The sequence below is a fragment of the Stegodyphus dumicola genome, chromosome 4 (assembly GCF_044657685.1).
Source record: "Stegodyphus dumicola isolate Sdum_Otavi_A_Nest chromosome 4, ASM4465768v1".
Lineage (NCBI taxonomy): Eukaryota > Metazoa > Arthropoda > Arachnida > Araneae > Eresidae > Stegodyphus > Stegodyphus dumicola.
This window is the reverse complement of record NC_140771.1, coordinates 93,526,080-93,550,410: the sequence shown is the minus strand read 5'-3', so window position 1 is coordinate 93,550,410 and position 24,331 is coordinate 93,526,080. Positions and strand designations below refer to the sequence as shown.

Here is a 24,331-nt window from a genome sequence, read left to right as displayed (position 1 = left end):
TCTTAGGTCACCTCTACCCGCCTTTACATTTTTGACATATAGTTCTGAACCACCCTTTATATGTAATAAAACAAATCGAGAAGCACTGATGTAGGAACACTGAGATGCAGAAACACCAATGGCATAGATACGTAATGCTTTATTGTAATAAAAAAAGAGAAAAAACGTAGCAAATGTTGTTTGGCGTAGAACGTAGATTGATATTGAGGGGAAAGAAATGTGATTGGGTAAAATGCTAATCCATAATGAATAGGAAACTGCGAGGTCGAGGTAGATTAAACTGAGTTTTAATTTAAATGCACATTTGTGGCCAAAATTTACTTGGCACTGTAATCGTGCCTTTCGGGAATATTTAAATTTTTAATAGTATTGCGATAGGAAGCCAGAACAGCGAAATAACATCCAAGCAGCAACAGAGATAGAAGCGAAGTGCGGTATTATCGAAAATGGCAATAACAGTAGGGTAGGTAATAGAGTAAGGTTTTGGTTTAGGTTAGAAAGGTGTCAGTTCTCAGAATTGAAATTCCGAATTAATTACATCATCAGCGTTACGTAAGCTCTGTGGCATAGATTAATCTAGAAATGGCGCAGTCCAGAAATGCATCTATATATATGCAATGATATTTTTAAATCAATTGATTAAATTAAATTCTAATAATATTGCTTAATAATGTGTTGGCGATTCTCTACCTAAATTGCATCCCTGTTCCTAAATTTTGGTGAAATCCTTTCTTTAGTATAAAATATATTAACTTGTTGGCGCCCGCCAAATCGCCAAACTCATAAATCTGTCATATTACATAAAGTCCTTAAGAACACTCCTGATGAGAAGATAGCGTCACCTCGTGATTTCAATTAATATCGCTGATTGGATGAGCCTCGTGACGCACACATATGTATAAATAGGGCTTCTGCTCAAGGTACGAAAAGAAACACTTGTGAGATGGATGCTAAAATAAACCTACCACTTTATATTCCAAAATTTGTCTCATTCCTGTTGCCCCGGCTGCACAAAACAAATAATGTATGAGAAAATACATTTCAGATATATATACATATATATATATATATATAGTATATATATGTGTGTATAATTCCTATACATACACATAGATAAATGGTTATTGAATCAAAAACGTAATTAATGCAGAATTAATATCCTCATATAGCGGTAAACTTACCCACAGGAAATCACAAAATTTTAGAATCTAATCCAAAATCTTGGAAAGCAAAATTGAAATAAAAGTAAGTTAATGCAAATGAAAACAAAATCCACACAATCTATACTATATAAATCTCAGTGCGTCTGTTTGTCTGTTTGTTGCATCATCTTCTCCGGAACGTCAGGGAGTTGAGTATCGAGAGAAGTACCTCCCGGATTCCAAAAATTCGTAAAATGCCAATTCGACCATTCTCATCTTCGTACGAATTTAACCAGGCGAGCTATTAATTAAAAATTCTGAAAACGCTAATTTTCACACTCATTTTTCCGAGGGACAACAGTCTCGCCTGCTGGAGATAAAAATATCCTTTATTCTGAAAATTGTTGAAATTGCACTCTTTCAAATCGTAGAGTTTATTAATAAAAAATTTGTAAGTTTTACAAAATATGAAATAGAAATAGTATTGCCAAACATCATTTTTGTATAAGGTCATATTCTCACGCTGAAGAAAGCACACGATTGCACGTAACGTCACTGTATATCTAAAATCTTTTGTCAACATTTTAAATATATAATTGTTGTTTGCGATTTTGTTTCAAGTTAGGATAATTTATATGGTACATTATTGCCATGTAAATTCTTTTATTGATATTGACAAAAAGTTGTTATACTACATTAAATTGAAATCATTCCGTCATAAGTATACGTATTAACATGAAGTGTCAAACGTTTTTTTTTTCCTGGTCTGGGAAAAAAAAATACGAATTGGTTGTTGCTTGGAAAGAATGAGCTGATTTTATTCATAACGAAATGTTTTTATACATTTTTATTTCAGGTGCACACAGAACTTACAAATTTTGTTTTGGCCGCAGACCGCTTATCTGGCGGGCTTGCCTGCTAGTATCAAATAATAGTTAGAAACATATTGGTCTTTGTCAAGTAGCGCCGAAAGGAGGCACTTTCCTGAATTAAAACTGCGTGAACAGCAAAACTAATTAGAGAATATTAAATTCAAAATAATTTATATAAAATAAATAAAAATAATGAAATGAGAATGCATCAATACAAAATAAAAAGATTTTAAGAAACTTGTAGAGACATTTGGTAAGTTTGGAAGCAGGAAAGCTGAAAAAATAGCAACGTCTTCGCTGGGAATCGAACCGCGGACCTCTGAAATACGCGTCCTGCGTTCAGACCACCACACCACGAAGGCATGCTAAGAAGGCGGGAGAAATACCTTATATACTCCCCCTAAACTATACTAAAATAAAAAATAATACAAAATAAAATATCCCTTTGCTGCGATCGTTAAGATAAAGCCTTTCGTATTTTTAAACTTTTAATTTCAATTGTATTAAATATAAAATTAGTCCGGGTATGCTGACTTATGATATATAATTTATTCATTAATTAATTAATTTGTATTTTTTGCATGACCATTAATATATTTATAGAGTTCAGTATATCCTCGTATATTGTGTGCTTAAAGTATTTTATTCCAAACGCATTTATCGTTGAACGTGGTTAATGGCAAGAGTTTTAACATTTTGCACCCATTAATGTTCCTACATTTAAAACCATTCTTTTATTTCAGAATCCTAGTAGGAACTTGTTCTTTTTTCTTTGCCATGTTTTCCCAAACGCTTTATCAGAAAAGTGTCGTAATATATATTCTTTGCAACATCCGGGTCGAGAGCCCTCTGTGATAACATTTGAGAAAAATGCACTCTATTCCCCAGCTCATAACGCTATTCTATCCCCAGACTTCTAATATTTACTCGATGAAAACGTCCCTTTAACTGTGCAATATCCGTTTTAGAATGGTTCTGCGACTTTATTGCTTAGCTACCGGATTAAATGTTTATATATCTTCTAGACATTTTAAGTTCCACAAAATACTCTTTTTAAAGCGAATGTTGTTTCTTCTGTGAAAACGTCGTATGAAATATTAAGAAATCTGTCATACCTGTTTATCTTGTTTCTAGTAAAAACTGCAACTCGTTTTTAATAATACGCCTTTTAGCGTTATAAATAAGCATTATTCTCGCACATATGATTTATAGTAACTTTAATATGACTTTTAATATGATTAGTGATACAGTAGGTGTCGGTTAAATGGGATCATGTGTGTTCACGGCTCTTTTGATAACATTAACCGAATGGTAACATTAAACGATGTGAAACATTATCATTCAAAATAACAATGGAATTTAATTAATTTATTATAACTAGAGAAATATAAACAGGTTCTTTCAGAGCAAGTTAATTAGGAAAGCGCAAACATTTCTATGAACTGTTGATAATGGTTTTTAATGCAAAAATTCATTTACGAACTGTTCTGAAAATTGTTTGACCGATTCTATACCCTAATCTTAACTGGGATCGTGCACTAGCTCTTTGTGGTGCACTATACTTTAGTTCACCCTAATCTTAACATACGTGAGATCGTGCACTAGCCCTTTGTGGTGCACTATACTTTAAAGTCGGAATTTCAACAAAAAAAGTTGTATGCCGTCTATCTAGGCCTAAAGTAGTATACAGGTAAAATTTTGTAGAAATTGCACTTACCGTTTTAATTCTGTGGGTGTTCCATGAGGTGGAACACTGCGTCGCCAGAGCTCTTTTAAGCCAGCATTGCAGTGAAGCACGGAAATGAGTAGATGATTTTGTATAGTAATGAAAATCATTGTATTATGGTTGTATACATGTTTTTCTGGATATACACAACATTCTTGAATATATGTGGATAAATGAGATAAATATATATATATATATATATATACACAATTCCTAGATACAAATACAAAAATATTCACAAATATTTCGATTTCTTAGCTTCGTGAAATTGTTCAAAGCATATCACACATTTTGATAGACGCACAAACCAGCTTTGCAGGTTTTGAACACAAAACTCGTTTTGTGCGGCTTCTGTTCCGTGCGACAATATGTTTAAAATTCCAAGTAGAAACTTGAGTCTGCGTAGAGAGGCCTGGGTGATATGGAACATCAACTTTCTCATCAAATAAATGAGTTTCATCCGACATATCATCGTCGGAATACACAAGTGGTTCAGGAGTATCGCTGCTATCTTCATGGTCTGATTCAGAATCAGAGGGTAATTAATTCATAAAGCACTTTTAGCGCTTCGGAAAGAGTGAGACCTCTCCGCGCCATTTATAGAAAATTAATAATAAAAATTAACTACAATTAATATTAACAATAAAGAAATTTAAGCTATAAGATATACATACACAAAAACCATCTACACAATTATTGAAAATAAACGGGAATGAGACTAAAAAGCGACAGCAAAAAATTCGCGCAGCTCCTAAGATGACTCGAGCTACTGATAAAATTCCCGCCTGAAAACTATTCACAAAAATTTCAAGTTTCTAATATTAGAGCTTTCATAGCACAAATCACACCTTACCCCTTAAGACTGCTTTGTTTGACCCAAAACAACGGAAATAGAAAACATATACAACAGATGTTTTTTCCTAAGACAGATGTTCTGATGCGTAATAGCATGAGATCGCTAGAGGCGCAGTGTTCCCGCTAATGGAACACTCCGTTTTATTCAATGATTCTGCGCATGCTTTTTGTATAAAAAATGTAAAAAATATATAACGAATAATATAGAGTACAGCCATCAAAATTATACAGAAACTTTCTTTCAAACAAATTTTTTTTATATCACAAAATATATAGAAAATTACTAGAAAATAAGTGGATTTTAATAATATATCCATAAATGAAAATTCTGGGTCTCCTTGTGATATGCTGTCATCTACTATTCAAAACGAGAAGTTCGAAGTATATTATAAAGGCATTTTTATGCATTTACTGTTGAATTTAACGGTTTCAGAAGCGATTCAAGTTGGGTGTTCCATGTAGTGGAACACTGAGCAACAAAGGGCTAGAAGAGAACATGCCAATTTAAAATTTAAAATGAAGCAAAAAGGAACCTTAGTTTATCGCAGATATTTTCAGGGAAATCGTTTTCTCTGCAGAAAGTTTTTTGCTTTCTTTTATCGTCTGATTTGAAAGCTAATAAATATCAGTTTATCAATTACTATCTGATAGTAAATAAAGTATGCAACTGCCATTATCGTTTTTCCTCCCAAAAGTAAAATTTGCGAGCGAAGATATTTTGTGAAGTTAAAATAGCTGGAAACTAATTTTAATTTTCTGCGGTATATAAGGGGAAATTGTAATTAAAATACATTAAATACTTGAAAATAAAACATCAAAATAATGTTGCTTATATTTTGTATTATAATTTGCGAAACATATACATTTTTATTTCAATATTTAAGTATATTAGCATTAAAGACCATCATTTTGAGGTTGCTTTATAATTACATGACGAAGTAATTAGTAGTCTGTCGCGATGAGAGAATATTCAAATACACTGTTGGACAACTGCTGAAAACGGATCTCAAAATTTAATGTAGCATAACGTTAAACAGGGATGAAAGCTAAGCAGGATTAAATATTGTTGCAACGCTGTTCGAATATTAGAATAAAGGGTATTTGTTATTCAGAAAAGTAAAGAAGGCCTTGGAACATCCGCAAGAAAAAACGTGTTTCTTTGATGCTGTGAACGGAGAAACGGGAAAATGCGTATGAATGAAAATCAGCACCGTTGAGAAAAGAGTCAGTAAACATATGACTATCGTGAAGAGTGATGCAACTTTCCTCTCGTTATTTCACGCTTTGAATAACATTATCCAGCAGCTGTTGAGGAATTTGGTCCACTGTTCTATCAGTGCACGGATTAGGGTGTTTGTTTCGTTGGAGAATATTTCCGACTAGAAAATCGGCTCTCCAGATCATCGCAAACATTTTAATGAGGTTTAGATACGGGCATTTGTTACCCAATTATAAGGAGTTGAATATTCTCGCTGTTTAGTGTTAGATGACATAATGCATTGTCGTCCACGGAAATAAATTTATGAGTGAGAGCACCACGGAAAAAGTGAATTTGAGGTAATAGAACTTCATGAATAAATCGTTGGCCGATCATTCTCCCATTTGCAACCACATGTAATATCATGCGGCCAGCGATGCTGGCCATACCATGATACTGCATCTTGAAGGTTACAGTCGAAAACATCGCTGCAAACACATCGTAGACGAAAACGTCGCGGAGAAAACAACGCAAGGCGAAAACGTCGTGCTACAAAACATCGTGGGAGAAAACACCGCAAAGAGAAAACATCGCAGTTCTAAAACATCGCGGTACAAAACATCGCCGTCGAAAATAAAGCGGTTCAAAAACTTCGCAGTTTAAAAACATCGTCGTCGAAAATATCGTGGTAAAAAATAAAGTATCTACAAATCATCGCCTGACGGTAACATTGCAAACACGCTTTTTTCAGGCTTTAATAATAATAACTTTAAATGGATATTCGCGTAATGATTTGTGAGCGCTAGATGGAAAGAAGGATAATTTTTAATTTCATATTTTTTATTAATGAATCAATTTTTGCTGAGAAACTAAAAAAAGGAAACTTAAGCATAGAAAATTAATGCAATTTATAGCACTGAACAGAATTTTAAACCGACATAGTTAACTAACAAAGGCCATTAATAAATCATTTTTATAAAGTTTTTACTGGTAATTTTTCATGAAAAGTATAATCTATAAATAGCATTTAATTTTCTATGCTCAAGTTCCCTTCTTACTTTTTCATCAAAAATTTATAGTTAATAAAAAATGTGAAAGTAAAAATTATCCTTCTTTACATATTGCGCTCACAAATCATTATGGGATTATCCATTTAGAATTATTAAAACCTGAAAAAAGCATGTCTGCGATGTTATCGTCATGCGATGATTTGTAGATACTTTATTTTTACCACGATATTTTCGAAGACGATGTTTTTAAACTGCGAAGTTTTTGAACCGCTTTATTTTCGACGATGATATTTTGTACCGCGATGTTTTAGAACTGCGATGTTTTCTCTTTGCGATGTTTTCTCCCACGCTGTTTTGTAGCACGACGTTTTCGCCTTGCGTTGTTTTCTCCGCGACGTTTTCATCCGCGATGTTTTTGCCGCAATGTTATCGGCGGACACCATCTTGAATATCCATCCCTTTCCTTGGACGATAAGCAATACCACTCTCATAAGATTAGTTGGCGTTTACAGTTTAATGACGGATTGAACTTACTGTCATCTGAGAATAGTATACAGGCCCAGTTCTCGTCAGTCAAATTGCGATGCTTCCGACACCATTGTAAACGGGCGGTACGGGCTTTCTAGATAGACTAGGACACACACAACAGGTCTGCGGGAGTGAAGTCCTTCTCACAAACGCCTGGCTACAGTTTTTGGAGAGATCTGTTGCCCTGTCGCAGCCAGAAACTCATTTCCCTGCTAATGAGTTTGTTGTACTAGTTTCTTTTTACCGATAGGGCAATGTAACTGTCTGCTGCAGGAGTCGTATATGTAACATGATCTTCAACGTTACACTGCATACAAATTGCAGTTTTTAAATGGTTTGCATAGCCGTGAGGCAACACACTGTGAGCGATGTTGAACTCCTTGGTAACATCTTCTATTTTTCTCCGATCTTTCCAAGGATAAGTCACTAATAACATCATCTAGGTGTTGGAGGAAAGACATATAAAAACTTTCAAGATCAACAATTAAATCTTTTCTGTAAAACCTTAACTTGGTACAATAACTGCCCGCAGTCATTAAATCCCTTAAATCTTTTATCAGCGCGATCAGGTGATGAACATGCGAAGAAAGGAAATTTTGCATATGCTCAACTCTTCATACTGAATTCTGCAGGCATTCTAATTTTCCACATTTTGCTCACTTTTTTTTTATAGTTGCTATGGGTGAGAGTACTGCTCACCTTTAGCATTTATCAAGCAGTGTATTTTAGATTTTAAATCCCAGAAAACATTGAAACTTTACATAAAATAACGATGCATATTTTCCTAGAATTAGAAGAATTATGTAAAGGTATTTTTATTCATCAACATGCATGCTTTTTCCCTAAATCTTAATATTGTGTGGATCACTTTTATAAATTAGAGTGTGTTGCAGACTACCTTAGGCTTATCTCCTTCGAAACAATCGTTTAGCATATGTTACTACCAGTATATTTACACTAGAAAAATAAAATTAATGAAATTTTACATTCGTATTAATAATTAAGATAGTAGAAGAAAATTTGTATATGTTTTCAACAATCCAAGGTTATTATAGTTTGGGTAATTTTTACTTTTTTGACTAAAAGTTGAACAAATTTTGGTATTCGCATTGGGATGGATTAAGATGCCGATTGTTACATAACTGTTCAGTGGTTGGATATATGCTGGTCAGAAGCACCAGAGTCATTGTGCTTAAAATTCGTCTTTTATTATTAGTTCAAAGGGACAATTTGCACTGAAAGACTATTAATTTCGTTTTGGCATTTTGCGTCGAAAGCTTTGAAAGGCTGTATCAATTTTCAAATCGTTGCCACCATATATTATCGCCCTTCCCTGTCTTATATTTAAAAAATTAAATAATGAAGAATAACTCTAGGTACCGTGATAAAACAACGGTACCTAGAGCGATCAAAATTTGAAAAACGTAATCTTCCATAGAATATGGGCATGTGGAAGCCCTAATTTGAATTTGAAATTTGTTTTATTACCGATTTCAGATTTTGTAAAACTTCAAAGAATTTTTGATTAAAAAACTAAATGATTTTAAAGCGAGCAATGGCAACACTGTACGGGGAAGAAACATTTTTATCTGAAGCGCGCGAGACTCTGTATTGGAAATTCCAAAGATATACTCATTTTTAAATTAATTTGCGATATTGCTGTTGAACTGAATTTTATAGTTTGAGAACGTAGAACATGATATTTAATATATAAAGGTAACACACAAAACGTTAAAAAATACCACTTTAGACGTAATGTAAAATCTGTAACCTTTCAGATTTTTTAAATACATTAAGACTGGAATGGGAAGTCCGTAGATAGAATAAAAAAATTATGACTTTCTTAAATCTTGGGATAAAAAATGAGAATATTCAGTATCTAGACTCTGAGATTTTCAGCTGTAGAGGTGGTATGCGCAGTTAATTTAAATTTTTTGTCTTTCGACTAGAGCTTTGATTTTTAGACTTACTTGAAAACTAGAAGAAGCAAAAGGTAAGACTTCGTAGATAACTTGTAGTTCACAGACTAGAAACTGTGAGACACTAGTGTAGCTAAATGCGTCTGCTCAAAATCCAATGTAATTTAAAAGACATTTAACACAATAAATGAACGCAGGATGTAGGGCGCATTTTAATGCATTTTATCTAATTTGTTTGTAAAAGTTAATATCTGACTTGTCTAATAAATTCATAATAATGTATTTTAAACAGTATTATTGCGGAAATTTTATTTTCTGAGATAAAAATTGTCACTGCGAACTATTAATACTTCCCCTGTTAACTAAGCAGTTATTTTCTTTTTGAGATTTAAATTTTATTTGGATAATGAAAGTTTTATTTAACATGACATTAGATTTCATTTGTCTATTTCGCCAAAGATGGAAAAATTAGCAGATCGTAGAATATTACATTTAGTAACTTTTAACGTTTCCATAAGCTATGAATGTCATAAATAAATAATAAATGTATGATTTCACTTATACAATAATTAAATTTTTTTTCGATGTCAGGAAACTGAAGAAACTGCAATTCCCTTGCCGAGATTCGAATTCCTGACCTCCCGAATGTCGATTATGGTTCCAGTTACACCACGAAGGAATGCGGAAAGGAGAGAAGAAATACCCTATACTCTAATGTCTAAAATTAAATATATAAAATACCGCAATTATGTAATTGCATTCATCTATGATAGTTCAGGAAACTTCATTTTACTTTTACATAGAAATTTTGAATCTGCAACAATAAATATCCATTAAAACAAATATCAACAACAAATATCCATTAAAAATAATATGAAAATTTCCTTCAATTATAGTAGTAGGAAATAAAATGAGTCTAATTTAGCTCCGAATTTAAAAATGCAACTTGAAAACTAGGGAATGTCAGAAATTTTTCGCGAATCTCTGGTAAATTTGATATTCTAATATTTCCTCATGGTGATGCAATAAACATGCATGCATTAGTAAATTACTGTCTTATTAGTATTACGACTATTATTAGTACTTTCACCTGTTCTTTACAGAAAATTTCTAAAGATGTTACTTACAAAACTGTCAGAACGTAGTTAATTTATTCATCTACTTTTGTTTTAAATTAACAAATAAAATATTATTTCTTACATAAAAACTAATACTTTTCGATCATGTCTGTATCACATTATTTGTTTGTGCATGTTGATACTCTAGCAGGCAGTCCACAGAAATCTTTCATTCCTTCGTTATCTTCTTCATTATAAGTTAAAAATCTCTTAATTCTAAGCGTATTTTAAAAAAGAAATTTAAAAATGCAACTTGGAAACTGGCGAATGTCAGAAAGCATTAATGTATATTATGTGCAATTAATACATACCCATAAAATTAAAAATTCGTGTTTCTTATAGATCAATAAATAAGTAGATTAACCTGAAATAAAATATTTCTTTTAAATTCAAGCTATCAAATTAAAATTAACGAGCCCTATAATCAGATAAAACTTCTGCTATCTTTATAAAATACTTTTTTTAAAACATTAAACGAAACAGAAGATGTATATTTTTGACAGTTTTAAATGCTTTGATACACACTTTTAAGTAGAAATGAGAGGAAATGTTGGACTGAAATGAGCAGTTTGAGCATTCATTAAAAAGAATAATCTTTACAGAGTAAAAGCTGTAAATCCTCCTTGAAGGATCATTGAAGTTGAATTAAATAAAATGCGTTTTTCTTTCCTGGTCACTCTTTCAGGTAGAGATGTTTCGTTTGTTAACTTTCCTAATACGTTATTTCATAGGAAATAAATTCTCTTTTAGCCCAAAATAAAGGGCGTACTTAAAGATCTTTTAATATCAGTTAGCGTTTTGCAATAATAATATTAGTTAATTATGAAACCTACCCGTTTCTTGTTGCTTCAAGCGTTTCATTTTTTCTTATCTTTTGGATCAATATTTATTCATTATTTTCAAATAATATAATCTTATAATATATATATTCAAAATAAAAAGATTTAAAAGTAAATTAAAAAGCCTATGACTTGTGCTAAAGCTGGAAAGTAATAAACCAATAATTCATAATAATTTTCTAATAAGTAAACTTTCCATATACCATACCATTACAAATTCAATTTAAAAGTATGAATGAAAACATTTTTTGGAGATGATATATGGAAAGTTTTCTTATTATATATATATATATATATATATATATATATATATATATAAACATAATTGTTTCAAAAGACAAATTGAATTTAAATACAAATTGAATTAATTATTTGCCCCATTGCTGCAAGGAATGAAATTTAAATTTTAACAAACATGTATATACGTAAAAAAGCAAATTTAAAGTTAAAATAATTAAAAAAATTTCTGTTTGCTAAATTGGTGAATTTATTTTCATGGTTTGGTTTTGCACTTGATTTATTTATGCTATCTGAATTTAAATGATATTGTAGATTAGTTCGTAAATTAAATCTTTTTTATATTTGCACAATTTTTTTAATTATTTTAACTTTAAATTTGCTTTTTTACGTATATATATGTTTGTTAAAATATATATAAACATACATTTCCGTAAATATTTGCACAAAAATTCGGAGTAGAAATGAAAATTCTGCATCACTTTCAGCGAGAGTACCTTTTATTTCATTTGCATAATAATGATTTATACATAAATTAGTTAAATTAATTCTTTTAGTAAACATTAGCATAAAAATATTTAATTTCCTCTTTAGAAATTCATTTAATCAAATTCGTTAAATTATTTGTTTGGATATAAAATGTTTCATTATAATATTTGCTTTGGGCACTTTGATTTCATTTTTATTAAATGCCTCGCAAGTGAATTTATTGAATGAAGTTGAAATTTTAAAAGCTAGTATTTCTTCTTACATTTTCTCAGGGAAGCATGTATTTATTTACACGAAACTGGTTTTACTGGGATTTTTAAAATTTCACTTTATTTATTATTTATCAGAAAACGTGCAATAAGTAAAACATTTGCAATTACTTTTAGATGCCTTTCATTGAGTATTCAGTTTCCTATATTTTTCACTGCCTAATTTAAATCTCTGTAACAAATGTATTATATATTTAATATGTAGAAACTTGATTATGACTACGTAAGTTTAAATTAATTTGAAATGGGTTCTCCACCTACAGAGTTGTCTTAATATGTTGGCGAGTCATCATCTTAACTAGTATTTCATTAACAAGTACCGTCAAATTAAGATCCGAATAAAATTTACTCAGATGTTATTAATGGCCATTATAACATAAATTAAAACGATGTCTTATTCTTTTAAAAACATTAAAAAAATATGAATTCTTTGTCTTTAGATAAATTTGAATAATAAATGCAAGGTTCAAATTCAAATCTAAACACCTGGTTATTCTACAATTGGTCATTCTACCTTAAATTCTTAAATCACTTGAAAACAGCATAGCTACTTAATCCATGTTCGGTCCTAAATCAGTACAGAAGAAACTAGTTCTCAGTAAGACCACATCGATGTGGTGAAAGCTACAGTAGCCCAAGTTGAAGTTAAAATCCTACTTTTAAACTATGCCGCATGCCTTTAAATATACGTAACTTTCTGGTCTGAACGAAGGTTTTGGCATGAGTCAAGATATGAAAGAAGAATATAGGTGAAGAAATATAGGATAATGAAATTTAAGTATGAGATAGTTATCTATACAGGCATGTGCGTGTTTGTGTAAAATGCTTGAAACAAGGACCCTTGAATATTGTAAAATTGCACGGCCAGGGCCCTCAAATGTTAGAAAAGTCACTTCTAACGCACTATGTTGAACTGTGATTAGTTATCTATTCTGTACATAATATCTGCATTAAAATTGTCAATTTTATTCATTCGTTTTCAAGTAAACATATTCAGGCCAAATTACTGGCATAACTTTTGTAAAAATGTAATTTTCTCCCACTGCTCATTGAAACCGCTGTCGTTCTGAGCACATTTGGGTTGTATTAATTTTGATAGACGTGACATGTGTAGTGACTTGCGTGCTGAAACTTATGATGTCAGAATTAATAATATATATATATATATGTGTGTGTGTGGTAGTTTAAATGCGTAGAATGAGGAATCCGGTATTTCTGTCTCCTGTATTTTCAAAATTAGAGCTCTCATATTTTGCTGCTCTAAGGCTTTTTCTTCCGCCATGCTCTCCCAACCTTTCTTTTGAAGGGACAATATGTAAGATGTAACAAAATACTATAGCTGCTTTAAAAAAAATTGGCGATTTCAAAATTAACATTCTAGGTTTAATGCTCTCCACCTAAATTCGAGATCCTTATAATATAATAATCCTATGTGATAGTAATGCTACGTGAAAAGGGTAACTAAGACTAAAATTAACCGATCACAGATTAGTTGTACTTATACATCAGATTTAGTATAAATACTCTTGGTACAATAACTACGTCATTAATTCTTCTTCCTTTCCTTTCCTTAGCTTCCGCCATTGCTAACGTATATTCTATGCTCTGCTTGCCCGTCTAAAATGATGTCACCCTCGTTAACTTGCGTATGCAAGAAATTATAGTGATTGTTATGATTAAAGAATATATAGTCTACGAGAAATTATTCTAGTGTGCCTAAAATAACGATGATAATGGGCTGAACGTGGTTTCGTATCAACTTCTCCCTCACAGCTGCCAGCTTTCAAAGTACCCGGATTCCTCATATGCATTTAAATCACCCCATATATATATCTGATAATTACGTGACTGATGAAATTTTAAACTTTTACCAAGAACTGAACAATCTGAGTTGATTTTGCACTGCACATTAATATCAGAGTTTTCAACTGTATTTTCTATTTCCTAAAACTAATATTCATACCAGATCACACGACTTTTGAATTCTTTTTCACGTAGGCTACAGAGACTATATTGTTTTATATATATGCGCCATTTACCACTATTCAATCGGCAAAAAACCGAAAAAAATCGACAAGATCTGCCATAACATCCCTCACTGATGTAACGTTAGCTGTAACTCCTAATTCCGTTATGGATTCCTTTAAATAAAAAACGCATTTTCTAAAGTAATTTTTAATTGTGTTTTGACATTAAATTTAATATGCATGTCGCAAGATTCCTTTTTGCTCATCATTCTTTAAAGGAATTTTTTATTTTTTCTGCAATGGTATCTTAAAGTTTTTATAATACCCTAGTCTAAACGTTGATTGGCAGAAGTTGTGTTTCATCGAAGAAACACTAATTTAAAATTTTGAAGAGTTTATCAGAGATATATGCAGCACACTTATTCAATAGGATTTTATTTTATTTTTTTTTTTTTTCATTTTTGAGTTTGACATTCCATTTTTGAAATAAAATCAGTATAACATAACTTGGCATATACGAGTTCTTGTTATTAAAGTAAAACGGACAAGTAATTTCTTGATTCCTTTGAAATATGTTGTTTTTTCCAGTGAACAGTGGGATCTTCTTAACTGTCGCATTTGCACTATGTATTATTAATTCCTTCAAATTCCCAAAGCCAGGTGTTGTTTTATTGACTTTTTTGTAGTTTACTATTTTATTTTGTTGACTTTCTTGTTACTTTGTTGTTTACTTTGTTGTAGAAAAATGTTTTTATTAATTTATAAGGTATTTCTCCCGTCTTCTTAGCGTGCCTTCGTAGTGTGGTGGTCTGCACGCTGGGCGCGTAATCCAGAGGTCCGCGGTTCGATTCCTGGCGAAAGTGTTGCTAATTCCTCATCTCTCCTGCCTTCAAAAATACCTAATGTCTCTACAGTGACGCCCGAACTAAAAGGGGGGTGGATGATGATTCTTTGCACCCAGGATTTGGCGATTGGGTCCCCTATAACCCCAGTCGCCCTCTAAAAGGGGGAGTATATAAGGTATTTCTCTCGCCTTCTTAGCGTGCCTTCGTGCCGTGGCGGTCTGCACGCTGGGCGCGTGTTCCACAGGTCCGCGGTTCGATTCCCGGCGAAGGCGTTGCTAATTTCTCATCTCTCCTGCCTCCAAAAAATACCTATTATCTGTACACACTTACCAACTCAACCTGCATTTTGTTTACCATGCAGTTCACCGTGAATGATATTATTTCTCCCCTTTCATTTTATGAACCATATATTATTTGGAATAAAATGTTTTCCGAGTATTTCAGTTATTTTCAAAGCTTTCGTAACCGAAAGAGCTCCAGAAGCATATCTTTTAGATTAAAACTATTGCAGAGGAGAATCGTTAGTATCTCTCTCAGACATGGGTAGATGTTATTACTTTTCCAACACTTTTAGTTATTTGTTTCTGCAGAAAGCCTATTTAAAAAGTTAGTTAAATATAGCCTTTTTTTTTTTTTTTTTTTTTTTTTTTTTTTTGTGTCCTGATGGAAAGAAGTATATTTTTTAGCAATTAATCCTTCTCTTGCAGCCTTATATCTTTGTACTTAGGAATTTCCAACATATTAAAATTACGCACAAATTTGAGAAATGCTCTCTCCAGTGGTTTCTTCAGGTAGTCGAAAGATATCAGCTTCCACGTCAAAATTCCACTGTCAAATGGTCTCAGCTTCCACGTCATGATTGCAAGCAAGATAGATGGCATATGTGCTCTCTCACTTTCAGCTTACAATGACCAATCCCTATTCATTTTAAAGTGCTATTCTGTTCGATAATATAAGGCTGTCTTTTGGGAAATTGTCTGAAAACATTTCGGAAACATAAGTGCGTTCTTTTTATTAAATGAATGGCCAACAAACAGCTTTGGTGGTAGTTAATAGGATATTTTTGTATTTAAGAATCAATCTTTTGCCAATCTAAGTTTTGAGTTTAATTCAGAGAACGAGATTAGATATAAAATAAAAATTCGTTAAAATTACACTTTTTGCTGTTGCAAATACTGTATTTACTCTTGTATTCTACCTTTCTAAATAATTTTGTCATGAAAAAATCAAGAATGGAAAATTCCACGAATAATTTAACTTCCGAATGTTTGATTTGATTTATGTAATTATGCCAAGGCACACAAGGGCTATTTGCCTATGGGGAGGGATGCCTTCATAAAAGAAATTTAAGGGAAACTGGCTAATATAGACGTTAGACAGGGGAAAACCATGAAATCGTTCATGCAGCCAACCCAGTAATCGAGTTTCGAACCCCCGGATCGAACAATCAGTGTTCAGCGAATTTGCCGCTCGGCCGCTAGTGGGCCCCAAGTTCTGATGGAGACGGTTGTAGTTATAACATAAAAAATGAGAAGTGTTCCTACAGTAAACTATCGGTAACTATCTCAATATTACTTATTGAAAAGAAACCTATATTCCAATAAAATTACATAATAATATTAATATTGTCAATATCTATTAAGATATCTTCATTTCTACTTCTTGCATCTTGAATCTCATCCACTATTATTGTCGTTCCCTTATACTCTCTAGGCCTCAGTCATTTAATTTTGCTGAAATTTCTGTCTACAATCCATTAGCAAGTCAATTAGGAAAGCGAAACCAGTCACTATGTGGAATAATTTATTTTAAAATTTAGGAAAACTCGCTTTTTCAATTCCTTGAGGAAGGAGAAAATTACGTGAATGCTTAAAAAAGTTTCAAAACCTATTGCTAAGAGTTAAGGGAAAAAATACATGAGAAAATATGGTAACTCAAATAGGTACAATTATTAGTATACGAAAAATAGGAAACCAGTGAAAAGAAGATTTTATTTAGCAATAAAATAAAATCACCTCATTTTTTCAGTTGAAAGACTAAAGAAGCTCCGATACAAAAACGTATTTTAGAATTCTTTTCAGAATTCAGGAAGCAGCCAATAAGCATTCAAAAAACTCGCTTTCCTGATTTTAATTAGGAATGATTTAAAGCTTCAAAAATAAATGCTCAATAATTCAGTTCTATACTAAAATTAAATTATTAGTTGAAATTGTCCTTTTTCATTTATCGCTCTTATTATATTTTTATTTAAGTATTTTTGTTTTTCGTGAAGTAGGGAAAAATTTTTTTAATCGATATTCATTTTGAAGCTGAAAACAACTACTACTTTACAAGTTAAATATGTAAAATTATTACTTCTACTAATATCAAAACATGTTAAATAATGTGTAATATAAATTTATTGCGTTTGGTATAATGAAAATGTAATAACATACTATGCTACTAACATGCTGCGGGTTGAAATTATGCATTCGTTTCGTCTGCAGACAACCAAATTCTTCTAGAAATTTGCCACAGTGGCCATTGTGTTATGAAATTCGCTTACTTTATAATTAATGAAGAGATTTTTGTTATGTAACAAACTGACGAGTCCTACGTTTGCTAATGAAATCATGATACAATATCCATGTCTGGAGGTACGACATTAATGAACAAATGTTGAAATCTTGTATTCTCATCATTATACCGTCCCAACACCTCGATATAATGCTGTGGGGTGTCATTTGGCACATATCCCATTAACTTTATAATGTCTAGTGTATTTGACTAGCATACACTGCTACTAAACCTACGTGAAAGTTTGTTACCGCTAAGACTAGAAAATGAATACAACAGGTAAAGAGCGTAAAAGATCCTTTATTGAACTCAATTCTTTAAAGACGGAAGTCTTTGTGCTTACAAAGCCACCATCTACTCGTGGCGATAAAACTAACGATAATGATAAACTAAAATAAATTTAAAGATAAACTAGTAGTTTAGGACTACACAAATTAATCTAACCTAGCAGGTTGACTCAGAAACCTGCAGCGGCGTGATATTACTTTTCGGCGGCAACAATGCGAGGCCGAGATTCAGAATTCAAACAGCTGGTAGAAACAACAACGTGCGCACTCATTCGCAAAACAGACTCTGACGAACCTTTTCCCTGCTTCAGTTTAAATACATTTTCGTTTACATTAACTCATTTGCCACCTGGTGACGAGAGAGAAACAAGAAATGACAGAAAGGCTAACAAAATAACTGTTAGTAAAATAATATAAAACTCACAACTCCTAAACAGCACATTCGGTGCTTTGACCACTATTTTTAAACTGCACAGTCATTAATGCTGATCTCTGCGTTCCGTAACTTCTAAGATTTTGTTTCACATTTCAGAACGATAGGCCAAGATCGCATGTTGCTCACACTATCCTACATTTGCTCGTTTTGGAAGGTGTTTGACTCTTGCCTGGGTTCATATTTTCTCTAGATGTCTCGCCAGCTGAAAACATATGGTCATATATTGCAGAGAAAAAGGCACATCAATAGTCGTCAACTAGTGCACCATGTAAACTTGAGCCTAGAATTCAAGCCATGTGGACTGCATGATCCGTAACAACCATCAAAAGTATGTTCTTCTATATCATGCTCAAACATATAATAGAATCCATAGTTGCCAGAGAGGGATAATTGAGATACTGATTTTTGCATGCTCTGTACTGTAAAATTACCTAACATTTTTATTTCTTCCTTCTATTGTCCATGCCAGGACATATTTTTGAAATTATTTTAAAAGTCTTAACAGTTTACTGAAATATTAAACTTTATTTATTCAGTAGTACTTTTTACTAGACATGACTTTTTCCAGAAATGGTTTGTTTGTTTTAATTACATGATAAAATTCACAAGAAAGTTTTGAATTACTTTTAACATTTAGCAGATATTTAACAGTAGATACTAAAAATCTATCCCTTTCTGAAGGCCAGATGTTCTCCATAATTGAAAAAAACTCTCCCAACTGAAGCAGATGTCCCAGGCAAAGACATTGCAAACTCAAACATTCTAAAAATATTGGAACACGAAATATGAGTCTTTTAAAACCCTTTTGAAAATTGCTTTCCACTTCTCTTCAGTATTATATCTAACCAACCTATCCTTTGGTTTTGAAAAATATGATTCAACAATGCACGCTCATCAAACAAGTCATCAAAATGTATGGAATATTTTATGGAAAAATTTCATTAACAACTTGTGCACTCTTTTTTAAATCAGACCAGGGAATTTCAGTTCGTAAATTTATCCATTGAAATTTACTAACATTATCAAAACTGGTTCTCCACAACTCTAAGTATTGAATACTAGAATTATAAAAATTGTTTATGCTTGAGAAGAATTTTTGTTTCTGAACATCATTATTTTCTTTTAGAGTGCATAATAATTCTTTGGCAGAAGGTGTTAAAATATGTGGGTTTTTCGTTTCTGAAGTTGACAAATTAATTCAGAATATATCTTAAATGCTTCTGTTGCTGTAACAGAATTAGCTTCCGATTTCAGAATTATATTATTAAATAAATGTAGAGTACCATATAACATTTTCAAAAACAGTTCACTTTCTAGATTAAAAAAAATCAAATAATAATTTGGGGCATTCGTCACAAGATAGGAAGTATGATTTTAGGATTTTAGGCTGTCAAAAATGGAAATAATTCTATCTGTTGCAGGTAAGTAACTAAGAAACATTATGCTTCTATGAGGTAATACGTTTTTTGTAATCGGTTTCTACAAATTCACAGAACTCTTTAGGTTTCTTTACATGAAGATATATATAAATTTTTATAACAATAACTTCTATGTCCAGGGGTACAGAATCACATGCTGTTTGTACTTAATTATGTACAATGTGAGCTAAACAACAAATTTCTAAATTAAGTTTATCTAAATCATTTTGATACACTAGATAGAGATAAATGATAGAGAAAGGGGAATGAAAATCTGAACACATTTTCATTCCCCTTTCTCTTCACGCCACCGGAATTAATGTTAGTGTTATCGGCAGTATAATAAACCAAATTTTCTTCAGGTTTGTATTTTTTCCAAGTACTGCAAAACATACTGAGTCAAAATTTAAGCTGTTTCACCTCACACGTCATCGATATTTTAAAGCTTAACTTGAATTCCGTACTGCAAGTTGAAATATCTTACAACAGTTAGAACAAGTTTTACTTCACTTCTGTTTGAGTTATCCATCGTTTCTGTTACAAAATTAATATTGTGGAAAGAACGCAATACATTATCTAATATAAATGGCGAAATAACTAATAATAATTTCCTCGGTTTTTGTTCTGGCTGATGAAAATTTTAGGTCATAAAACCTTTTAACCAGTTTAGATGTGCAGTCTGATGTTTTGAAACTGAGTACGTGTCTAGCAATATGGTATGAAACTAGCTTCTTTAGTAGCACATTCCAGATCACTTTGATTACTATTACTAACTTTAAAAAAATCTCTTATGTTTCTAAAGTAGTAGCGTTAATAGCACTCCTTCTATGTCTAGCTGTTTTCACGTGGTCTTCAATATCGCCCTTTCCCTTATGTCCAACAGAAAATGCTCCAGTACATAGTGTCCAATAAACACGTTCATTTTTACTGTCATTACATAATTTTAAAAATTTGTATTCCTGTTGGAGGATAACATTAAACACGCATTTTCTTTTGCCCATTGCTATGATGAGATAAAAAACGAATAGATATAAAATGATCAAAACCAATGACGAGTTACTTTTAACACACGAAAACTACGTAAACACATTGCCCTGTTGTATTGCCACACGACAAAATAAAAAGTTGCGGCGAGACCTGTAGCCAAGCTTCTGTGAAAATCGACATCTTTCTCTAAATTCGGCTGAGAGCTGCATGGCGGTAACAAATTTTTTAAAACACGACATCGAACATATAGGTCTAAAATAAAAAGTAAAAAAAAAAAAAATATGAAGGGTTTCAGATTTTAAATTATGTGCGTTTTTCTAACATTTTGTGTGTTATATTTATTTATTAAATATCATGTTCCTCGCACTTAAACCATAAAATTCAGTTCAACAGCAATATCGCAAAATAGTTTTAAAATGAGCATATCTTTAGAATTTCCGATATAGAGACTCGCGCACTGGAGATAAAAATGCTTTTCTGTACAACGTTGCCATTGCTCGCTTTTAAAAGTTTTAACAAAATATGAAATCGATAATACAACAAATTCCAAATTTTAAATTTGCTATTCCACATGCACATATTTGTAGAAGAATTATGTCATTCAAAATTTGATGGCCCTATGTACCATTATTTTATCACAATATACATAATTTATGAAGATTTTTCATTATTTAATTTCTTCAAATATAATGCAGGTCTCTAACATTTGGTGGCAACAGTTTGAAAAGTGATTCGCCGTTTCTAGTGAATCGACTCAAAATCGCAAAACGAAAACAATAGTCCTTCAGGGAGAAAGCTCCTTTGGACTAAAAAAAAAAAAAAAAAAAAAAAAAAAATTAAAAAGAATTAAATAATCATAAATAAAATTTGATAAAATACTTTTTTGGTGGATAAAACTTTTTATGCAAAAACAAAAACAAAAAAGTCTGAAAGGTTTCAGATTTTAAATTACGTCCAAAGAGGCGTTTTTTTAATATTTTGTCTGTTACCTTTATCTATTAAATATCACGTTCTTCGCACTTAAACCATAAAATTCAGTTCAAGAGCAATATTGCAAATGAGTTTTAAATTGAGCATATCTTTATAACTTCCGATATAGAGTCTCGCGAGCTGGATATAAAAATGTTTTTTCTGCACAATGTTACCATTGCTCGCTTTGAAATCCTTGAGTTTGTTAATAAAAAATTCTTTGAAGTTTTACAAAATATGAAATCGATAATAAAACAAATCCCAAATTTCAAATTTTGTCTTCCACATTCCCATATTCGCAGGAGGATTACGTCATTTAAAATTCGATGGCTCATTGTACCGTTGTTTTATCATAATGCGAAAAATATACATACATTTATGCAGCTTTTTCATTATTTAATTTCTTCAAATATAACGCAGGTCTCTAACCTTTGGTGGCAATACTTTGAAAAGTGAAACATACATTTATAGTGATTCAACGCAAAATCGCAAAACGAAAACAATAGTCCTTCAGGGACAAACCCCCTTTGGACTAAAGAAACAACCTACAGGTCATAAAATTCTCAAATCCCGGACATTACACTCCGGACAACACTAAAAAACCAGGAGTGTCCTAGGTAAACCAAGACGTATGGTAAGTCTACCTATAATCATAAGAGTTCGTTTACATATGAAAAGTATATTTTTGTGTATATGGCGATAAAGAGAAGCACCGCGCAAGATGCTCAAAGGCGAGCATGAGAAGGAAGAAGGTTCTGCTGTTGGTATTAGAATCAAGGAATAGTGACTTTACAAGGCAGAGTTAGTTCCTCAGTAGAGGGATATAGCACCGCTTTATTGCTATTTATTTAGTTAAAATTCAGATTTATTTAAAACTGAATGAAATGTATTTTGTTAATATCTAAATATATGTGTCATTAATGTTTTATAATAATGTTATGATAGTGATGTATTTTGGAAGTTCAGGAGGATTTATTATAAACACATAGCAAATTTTAATACGAAGAGGAAATAACCAAGTTAAAAAACGTGATTTAAAAGGTTATTCCAAATTAAAATTAGAATTTTTCTTTACATACAAGGCAATAATAGATTACAAGAACTTTATCGCTGTTTTGTTCATGTATCAAGAGAACAATCTAAGCTCATATAATAAGTTAATGCATTAAATCTGAAGCTTAACATGTGTAAATTAGAATTTTGTAAACTTCGAATACCAGTTAGGATTTCTGTGTATATTATTTTAGTTCTTAACTTTTATATGCGGGGCAAAGAGAAATAACAGTGTTTGTATTGTCTGTATAGGATGTGAAGAGAGTGCAAATTTAGATGCTTCCAAATACGGTTTTGGGAGGATATTTGTACGACAAAGTTTTTACTTATTCAGTGAACCTCCTTCAAGTATTCCAAAGCAGTTTTAAACTGAAACTGAGTAGCATTACCCATTTTATGTTAGGCAGTACATAAGGTGTATTCGAAATATGGCTAAACACGCGTGCTACAATAAGTGTGGTAAAGCAAGTAGAAAGTCAGTTCTTCAAACCAAAGAATAAATATGCAACAATACCAGCAGATTCACTTGATACGATTATTCTGTGAGCTTTTAATGAACGCTTCTAATAATGAATATCAATGTAGCTTCATAATGTTGCAGGGAGTTTTTTTTCAAAAGTTTATCCATTGGACTGGTTTATTGATATTACTGCAAAGCACACTAAGGCTATCTGCCAGAAGATATGGAAGTCTTCGTGGAGGACATTTTAAAGGAAACTAGCTTATATACACGTTAGACACGGATAAAACCACGATAATGCCCGTTTTACTTTTGGATGCTATCTCGTAAGCTGGCGTTTTCTTTATATTCCCATAGTCAATGCCAACAAAGCTGTATTAGAGTAACATCTTGTCAATATCATAGCCCTGTGATCATTCTGGGATGCAGTCGCCCATGGTTGCAACTGTGAATTCTTTCTACATGCTCAGGGTCATCTTTGTTAAAGATATCAGTTCGGCCACGGGGCTTTTGATTGGTTTATATTATTATGGCAAATCACTCGATGGCTATCTACCTTAAGGAATGGATGCATTCGTGAAGGAGGTTCTTAGGGAAAATGACTTGTATGCACGTTACACGTGGGGAAAACTACGACCAAGCCCATGCAACCAGCACATTCGCTGGATTGGATCCTCGGATCGATCTACCAGTGTTCATTGACTTTACCCCTCGGCCGCTGGTGGGGCCTTTTATCTGAAATGGCAACATGAAACATCAAGTTTAATATGTTGGTGCCACTGCGCTGTATAATATGAAAATACATTACATTTGTATCAAATGTGTAACCATATTTCTGATTCACTCTGTAGAATTGTTGCGTAACAATTCTTAAGATTGTATATAGTTTGACCAACAGACTTGAAATCAATTAAGATGAAATACCGTTTCAAATATTCTTATGTAGCATATAATGTTAGTTTGCATTTATTCAAATTTAGAATTCATAAGAAAGACAAAAGCAGGGTGTAATGGTTACCATTTCGTGTAGTCGTATTACAATAAATAATAAAAGTTTTTTTCTAATTTTTAGTTGATTCAATGATGGTTTCGATGCTTCTATTCTCGGAAGTTCTGTTTCATCCCACCACTAGTAATTATGTTAAATTAAA

The 24,331-nt window shown here is 32.1% G+C and overlaps 1 protein-coding gene across 1 annotated transcript in view; it reads left to right on the top strand.

Annotated features, from left to right (window-relative positions):
• LOC118188342 (cartilage oligomeric matrix protein-like) overlaps positions 1–24,331 on the top strand; it is a 1,186,180-nt gene that overhangs the window by 631,413 nt on the left and 530,436 nt on the right. The gene's annotated exons all lie outside the window — the stretch shown is intronic.